At 47.0% G+C, this 7950-nt stretch overlaps 1 pseudogene across 1 annotated transcript; it reads right to left on the bottom strand.

Annotated features, from left to right (window-relative positions):
• Nucleotides 1-1262: 1262 nt before the first annotated feature.
• Nucleotides 1263-6941, bottom strand: LOC110291413 (glutathione S-transferase Mu 6-like; annotated as a pseudogene). The gene is made up of 8 exons (XR_015046682.1): nt 6869-6941; nt 6543-6625; nt 6050-6108; nt 5677-5761; nt 5487-5581; nt 4507-4602; nt 4301-4411; nt 1263-2890 (listed from the first exon to the last, which is right to left on the bottom strand). The product of XR_015046682.1 is annotated as a glutathione S-transferase Mu 6-like (transcript).
• Between the last annotated feature and the right edge of the window lie 1009 nt (nt 6942-7950).

Here is a 7950-nt window from a genome sequence, read left to right as displayed (position 1 = left end):
ATGCTTCTTTGAACATGGACACACAAATACATATTTGGGGAGCTGGGGAGATGCCTCAGTGGTTCAGAGCCCTTGCTGTTCCCAGGGGACCTCCATTTAATTCCCAGAATCCACATCTTCTGGCTCCAGGGCTCTGATGCCCTCTACTGGTCTCTATGAGTAGAGACCTGCACTCCTGTGGCATATAAACATACACTCCAACACATGCATAAAAGTAAATGTTTAAAAAAAATACATATTTGAACTAGCCATGGTCGCACATACCTGCAACTCTAAGGATCCAGGAGGCTTAGGCAAGACAACAAGTCTGAGTCAGCCTGGGCTACCTAGATAATTCCAGGCCAGCTTGAAATAGAGAAATTATGTCTCAAAAGGCCAATATAGCTATTTAAACCCACTATATATGGTACACATAAATTATATATTTATGTGTGTATATGTTATATGTGCACCACAAGTGTTAACTTTGCATTATTTTGAGTATATACATAGAAGAGGAATTGATACATTAGTAATTTTATTACTCATTTTATAAGGAACAGAGTGATTTTCACAGTAGCTGTAGCATTTTCCATTCCCAGAGACAAAGCAAAACATTGCAATTCCTCCATACAATCACTATCTGCCATTATCTACTGACGGTGACTAGCCATAAGTGTGTAAAGCAGATATTCAATGTGGTTTTTACATTTCTCTAATGATAAATGACTATGGGCACAAAAAAGTAATGGTAATAAAAGATATGGTAATATCTTCTCAAGAAAAAGAAAACTCCCTTTAGTCCTTTGCCCACGTTTGAGTTGTTTGGTCTTCACTTTGCTGCAGTCACTGTGTGTGGAGCACATTCACTGGGACATGGCCATTCATTGTATGTTAGCTATGACTTCTACAGATCCCCAGAAAAGACCAGGAAGGGCTGGGGAGGCGGCTCAGTCTGTAAAGCACTTACCTACCGTGCAAGCACAATGACCTGGGTACAATTCCCAGCACCTCTGTAAAAGCCAGGCTAGGACGCGTGTACCTGTCAGTTTCAGTGCTGAGGAGACAGGAAGAATCCAGGAGCTTGCTAGCCTGATAGTTTAGTTAAATAAGTAATGGCAGAGTTCCGTGTGAGACAAAATCTCAAGGGAAAAAAAATGAAGGTAAAGGGTAGTTGAAGATTTGATGTTGTCAACCTCTGATTTCCATATGCACACGCAGTCTCTCATTCTCTCTCTCTCCTCCTCTCCTTATCTTCCTCCCTCCCTCCCTCTTTTATTCTCTATTAATACTTGTGTCTAGCTACTTAACTTATCATAATTCCCTTTCCCTGTTATTTCATCTGTGCTTGTTAATGTTTAATAAAGGTCAGCATAAGGGATTTTGATCTTACCAGATTAATAAACATTTCTCTTCGATGAACTCTTATCTTACAAAATTTACCTTTTAATTAATCATTTATTTCACAGTGACCCGCACATCTGCCTATGAGTGCTTACTTCTTAACTGCTGTAACAGGCACAGCTGAGACTTGGCATAAGGACAATGCCCAGCAGGGCCATCTTCCAACATGTTCCAAGTTACAGGTAGGTCTCACAAGAAGAGGTTGACAAAGGCTAGAATCCATGGTCTAGATTCCATCAAAGGATGCTTCTTCAACAAGTCCAGCTCTTTTGTGTGTGAGGTGACACAAAACAGTCACAGCAGGATGCTTATATACTGCTCCACAGGCTATCCAGGAAAGGAGGCCTGCCATCTGCAGGCGCTCAGGGGCAACTGTGACCGCTTATGTGCTTAAATGAGAGAGAAAGAGCATCTGGATTAAACTACAACACCTCCACATGGAACATCTTCTGTACCCCATTCTATGCCTTCTGGGGAATCCATGGTTATTTCTGGATCACTAATTTGCAGCATTGGCAAATCCATCTTTGTGGGGGGTGGGGAAAGCAAATTTTCTTAATTTCCTGAACATTGACAGTATGCCTGACACTGCCATTTATATCAGAGATCAAAAGTTCAACAATGTGTGGATCCTTCAAAGGAGCCTATGATTGAGTTGGGTGAGAATACCCATAGGACCAGTCACAAAGGGTGGGAAGACTTATAGGGGAACGCCTTTGAGAACAAATGAATATTGGGTCCAGGAGAGACGTCCGGATAAGGACAGATATTGAGCCTAGGGCCTGCTTACCTCTTCCCATCAGCCCAACCTTTCTTCGAAGCCTGACACACAACAATACATGGCCAGTGGAGGTTTTGCATCCAGTAGGGTGAATGAGGAGCCCTGATACAGAAGGAGCACCATTCTGTAGGAATCCCAGCATCAGAACCATCAGAAGACATTAAGGTTCATATTTGTTCTTAGGCTCTGCTCGACTGAGAGCTCCCATCACGGTCCCACTACCCAGATCTTCCTGTGAACAAAGGAACAAACACTACTCCAACAAGTCAAAGAAGTCAGTCTATGAGCCACTGGAAATAAGCCAAGACACAGAGTGAGTGTAGTTCAGACTTTCCTGGGGATTGGACAAGGCTGATCTCTCAGGCAAGAGTCAGGCATATAATGTCAATTAAGTTGCTCCAAGTAAAACCAAGGACCATCTAGTCAGAAACCAGACAGAAACAAAGAAATGAAGAGCTGACCTTGCAGAACCTTCACTGCAAATAGGGTGTAGAGGGGAGACAATGGTCCTGGTACAGGAGCAAGAAATGGAAGCAAAAGACTGTTACAGAGTGGGCAACAGGAGCCAAGTATGGTCCAGGGCCACAGCTGCACTGATAGATCTTCCCTACCAACACCGGCACTCCATGCATGGTCTTACTCATTGCCCCACGTGGCCTGTTTTAAGTACACAGGACTTGGAAGGAAGCGGCTGGTCTTCATATAGGCAGAGATCTTCCTCAGGCCCTGCAGGTGAGAAGGAGAGACCAGGACCTCAGCTCTGCAAACCCACTCTAGGACCATCCAAGAGACTTTAAAATCCAGAGGGAGAAAACCCACCCACCACCCTGCAAAATCAGCCCCACCATCACCACACCAACCACCAGGGATGCTGAGGTAGCAGAGGTTAAGAAATGTCCTCAGTCTCCCATGGCTAAGAGGGTCAGCCCAGCACTCTGGCTGCCACTCTGCTCCCTGTGCACTCCCTCCTGCCTCCTGTAGAGGACACTGTCACTCCTGACTGCAATGACATGCCTGTACTTGGAAGCTGTACCTGGAAGCAAGGATCCAGAAAACCGAAAGGGTTGAGAACTGGCCTGTGTGGTTTGGAAGAGAGTCCAGGAGCCACCCAGTGACTCAGCAAACCCTGAGTGTAAGCAGGAAAGGCTGAAGAGACTGCAAATACACAAGTGGCCAGCTCTGCAGATCAGGTATGACCATTGTGTATGTCTTGGTCCTGCACATCAGTTGGCTTTTTCTCTTCCTAATGGTTACAGAAGCAAACACATTCTTCATATGTCTGGCAAGGCACAGGTCCTGGACAAGAAACCAGGATGTACAGAGACCTGACTTTCTTTTTTGAACAAATCAGAAAACACTGAATTCTGTCTATTGAGCTGTGCTGAACCTAGGCATTCCCCGAGACCCTGTTGTATGGAGAAGGAACACAGCTCCTTCTCTAAGACCAGGGATGTTCTTGGCTGAGCTGATAATGGCCTAGTGTTAGAGCCTTGAGGACTCTGTGGCTTCTGATCCTGAAAATCCAGGTCTTGCCACTGTACAGGGCTATGGTTATCTGTCCCAAGGTCACTGTATGCTCAGATTATATTGTTCTTAAGATATTCTGTTTCCCTTTTGCAACATTGCTTCCTTAGCTTTTAGCTGACTACATCCCATTTCTCCACTGGAAATAGTATATAAGATGGCTATATGTCTTCATGACTTTCCTTGGCATAAGACAAAGCTCGTGCAAGACCTGCTAGCCCCAGCCTTACCTTCACTATCTTTTCTATCTTTCTCATTTCCTGGCCACTTCCCACTTAGGACCCTGTCACTGAAGAACAACTAGCTGGTTTAGGTCCATTACCATTAGCAGCTAGAGGCAGTCAGGAGGAGCCCAGAACAGCTTCAGCACATGCTAGGATGCTGAGCAAGTAGCTTACCCTACACAGTCTCAGGTCCCTATCTGTTCATCGTGACAGCTAATTCTATACAGGTTGCCTGCATGTGGCAATGATAAATTGACTCCGAAGATCTAGGAGGCTGAACATGGGTCCTGGCAGAAAGTCAGTGCTCAATAGATCAGAACTAGGGAAGCAACCTGGAAAGGGGAAAGGGAAGTAGGGCATCCAAGAGGAAGCAGGATCAGGGCATCACCTCAAAGCGGGCCACGAAGTCCATCAGGTTTGGGAAGGCGTCCAGGCACTTGGGTTCAAACATTCGATGCTGATCAAGGACATCATAGACGAGGAAGTCTGCAAAGGTGATCTGCAGGAAGTGAGGGTCCGTGAGGGTCAGTGAGGTGGGATCCGGATGCCTGGGAAGAGTGGCAGCTCCTCCTGCCCACCTGTTACCCTCTCTACCTTGTTCCCGGCAAACCATGGCTGCTACCTAAGGGACTCAGAGTACACCTTCAGCATATCTGGGAGGCCCTATAAGAACTCTGGTTTTCACTTCTCCTGAGATAGAAAACAATTGTCACAACCCTTAGACACAGGTGTTCTAGAGAAAGGCTGGTCTCATAGGGTTGTGCAGAAGAGAAGCCTCCTTTCTATATGGGGCTTGCGCCAGTGCATAGGTTTCTATGTCATGTGTTCCTGTGGTAATAATCAGAGTCCTGCTTGGTAGCAGAGTTGACTCAGAGGTGACTGGAAGTTAGATGAGAATGCCTGTCCCCGAACCTGTCACCGCTGACATCCAAGCCAGGACTACATTTGGGTTGCTCATAAGTTCTGCACTTGAAAATCCAGTGGAACAGGGGAAGCAAGGTAGTTAACAAGAGACAAAATTATTCTTGAAGAATGACACAGAGCAGGGTCAATATTGAGTAGCATGAGCAAAGTTGAACCACGTTTGATGTCGGAAGGGACAAATATCCTCAGGCTGACCATGAACTGCCAATCAGGAAGAGACCCTGATAATTTCTTCTACCCGGGGCTATGCTCTGAGAAAACTGTTAGGTGGATTTCTGAATATATTAGGCTTATTTTATTTTCTTCTGGTTTGAATCTGGGCACTCAGGGAGCAGGCAGATGGTATGTGACCAATGAGGCAAGATGGTCCACTATGGTGGTCAAGTTCAAAGCTGCAAAGAATTCTGAGTACATGAACGTATTATATAGGAACCAAATGCCTAGTCACGGCTGCCACAACAATACCAAAGATTTCTGGACATTGATATAAAGTATTTATTAATAAGAATTGGGTGTGTGTTGGCTGAATTGGGAAGGTCGACGAATCAGAGCAAGTAAGTTCAGATAATAAACAGGACAAGTGTAGATAATAACACAAGCCTTTAACTCCTCCAGCAAACCCCTGTCTGCCCCACACAGTGAAGACTCACGAAGTCAGGACTGTAGACCATGCTCATCTGCATGCCAGTGTCCATTGCCTGGTTCTCCAAAATGTACATACGCATCCTCTCCTCTATCTCCTCATCTGCAGCACACACAGCACAAACTCACTCTCAGCATCCTACCCCAGCCAAGCCAAGAGGGATGGCTTCTGTTCCTAACCCTGCAGCCAGCCTTAACCACACAGATCATCCTTATAGGCAGTGGGATACAGGATATCATTGCTCTGGGTGACCTTGTGTGACCCATCAATTAAGTAAGGCAGCTGGACAGACAAGCAGGGATGGTCAGATGGGATATGGGGTCTCAGCATCCCTTCCCTGGGTGAGAGCAGACACAGGGCCTGGCACTCAGTGTGCCTGCCATGGGAAGCCCTCCATGGCCACAGTGTGCACTGAATGGGAGAGCTAGGACACAGCCCATCACAGAACACTGTGCAGCCAGCAGGGATGGAGCAGGAGGGCAGAAACACTGATCCCCAACCCCTCAGCCAGACCAGGAGATGAGGTGAGAACAGTGTGTTTTCCCCAAACTTCCCCTTCCCTGCACCTACATTGGGAAAAATCCAGGCCCAGCTTGAAGTTTTCACTCAGCTGCTGGCTTCATTCATAACAGCAGCTGTGGTAGATAAAATAATGTGAAAAGCTCTCCTCCGTACATCCTTCCCTTCCCCTGGGATCCTCCCAAAATGTCAGGGCAAGTCCTCCTGGGGTATGGGAATCTGATCTGACTCATTCCATCCTACATCCCACGATTTTACACGAGAATACTCCTTCAAAGGCTGTAGGCCCTACCTGACTAGGGTACACACAAAACACAGGCAAGTGCTAAGCAAACCCTACATGACTACAGGTGGGGAGGGAGCCAGCGCTTCATTCCCAGGGTTATTTATTGAAAACCAAAGCTGCACCATCTTGGAACTCTCAGGAAGGGATAAGCTCTGGGTTCGCCTGAAGGAGATCCACAGAGCTAAGAACCAGAGAGATAGGTAGACGCTTCCTGGCACCAGTGGACAGAAGTTGGAGAGGAGTGTGACCAGAAGAATGTCATTACCGTCCCCCATGACGTATCTCTTCTCTTTATAGCCTGTTTCTGTGTATTCCAGGAGCAGGTGGATGGTGTGATCCAGCTGTGAGAGATAACAGGTAACAAAAGTCACAGTAAAATCATAAACACATGACTTCATCTCCTCTAGGGAAGCCTCCATCTCTATACCTAACAAGAAAACAGGGACAGTCAGAGGCCTGCTGACAGGAAAAGACAGGAGACTCTAGAAAATGCTGAAGAGGAGCTATCTCCTGGAACCAGCCTAACTCTTCAGTGTGTGTCAACCCAGGGCTCTTCCCACTCAGCAGCCCTACCTTCTACTCACCTCCCGGATATCCCAATAACCCAGAGACTTGGGCATGTTTTCTAGCCTTGGAGACTGAGCAAACAGGCTTCATTCAGTCTGGATGATTTCACTTTCAGACACCAGTGCCTAGGGGGCGCTGTCTGCCTGTATGCAGTTCCTGAGCCCTCCCTATCTCACTCCCAAATGAACCAACCCTCATGGCCTGAAGCCCAACTTATCCAGACGGCGGTGAGATCCAGTGGAAACTCTACCATCTTCTGGGGCAGGTCTGAGTATTCAGATACCGAAGGCAGTGATTGGCAGGCCTGCTCTAGTGGCTCTCTGCCTACAGCCCCTCCCCTGCTGGGTCCTCAGGAAGTTGGCAGTGCCCCCTGGAGATGGGCCAGATAGGCAGAGAATGAGGTGGTTCTCCTTCCTTTCATTGCTGGGCTCACTTTTCACACCTAGACTGTGAGAATTTGTCATCCAAGAAGGCTCACCCCTCAATACAAGGGACCAAAAAGTTATGGCCCCTAACCTGAGAGCTTAATCCAGCACGCATCACTGCTTCTGGGACTCTTCTAGTCTGAAAGCTATCAAAACTTCATTGTCTGCACAGCCTAGGGTTACGGGAATATGAAGTGACATGGGAATGACCCCAGGACAGTGACAAACAGCAGAGCAAGCTGTCTCTGTGTTTCCTTTAGGGGATTTGGTTGGAGACTCATCCCTTTCATCATCAAACCCATGAGCGTATAAATCAGTCAGCATTTTGGCCATGCTTGTGAGCTCAGTCTAAGACCCAGGCACAGAGGGCACAAGGACTTCAGGGTTTCTCAGCACCACTGACATCTATTAGTCTGCAATAGAAACCTCACACTCACCAGCACAATGGAGGATATGCAGAGCTCACAGTCAGAGTTAGCTAGGGTGGTAAAGCATGTGCTCAAGGACACAGACAGGGCTGGCGAGGTGGCTCAGCAGGTAAGAGCACTGACTGCTCTTCTGAAGGTCCTGAGTTCAAATCCCAGTAACCACATGGTGGCTCACAACCACCCTCAATGAGACGCCCTCTTCTGGTGTGCCTGAAGTCAGCTACAGTGTACTTATGTATGATAATA

This window comes from Mus caroli, unplaced genomic scaffold (genome assembly GCF_978045245.1).
Source record: "Mus caroli unplaced genomic scaffold, Mus_caroli_1 scaffold_3, whole genome shotgun sequence".
NCBI classification, from domain to species: domain Eukaryota; kingdom Metazoa; phylum Chordata; class Mammalia; order Rodentia; family Muridae; genus Mus; species Mus caroli.
Note: the sequence above shows the minus strand (reverse complement) of the source record. Positions and strands in the feature narration are given on the sequence as shown.